Here is a 414-nt window from a genome sequence, read left to right on the forward strand (position 1 = left end):
TTTAAAATTTGTTTTAGACATCTTTTTTTATATAAAGATTTATAATAAAAATATGTAGGGTTTATATATCAAAAATAAAATTTTAAATATATATATTTTATGTAATATTATATTTTATAATATAATATGTATTTTTATAAAAAGAATATATAAAAAATATATAATATTATATTATAATATAATTTAAAATAAATATTAAAAATATTATTAGAGGATAAATTAATATAAAATTAATGTTACATGTCTATATATATTATATATATTTATATATATTAATTATATTAAAAATTATATTATAATTTAATTATTATATAATATTATATAATAAAATAAAAAATAAATTAATAATAAATTTTATTTTAAAAATTTAATACATACACTTTGAAAACTACAAAATATTATTTTATATTTTAA

Source organism: Penaeus monodon, chromosome 21, assembly GCF_015228065.2.
Source record: "Penaeus monodon isolate SGIC_2016 chromosome 21, NSTDA_Pmon_1, whole genome shotgun sequence".
NCBI classification, from domain to species: domain Eukaryota; kingdom Metazoa; phylum Arthropoda; class Malacostraca; order Decapoda; family Penaeidae; genus Penaeus; species Penaeus monodon.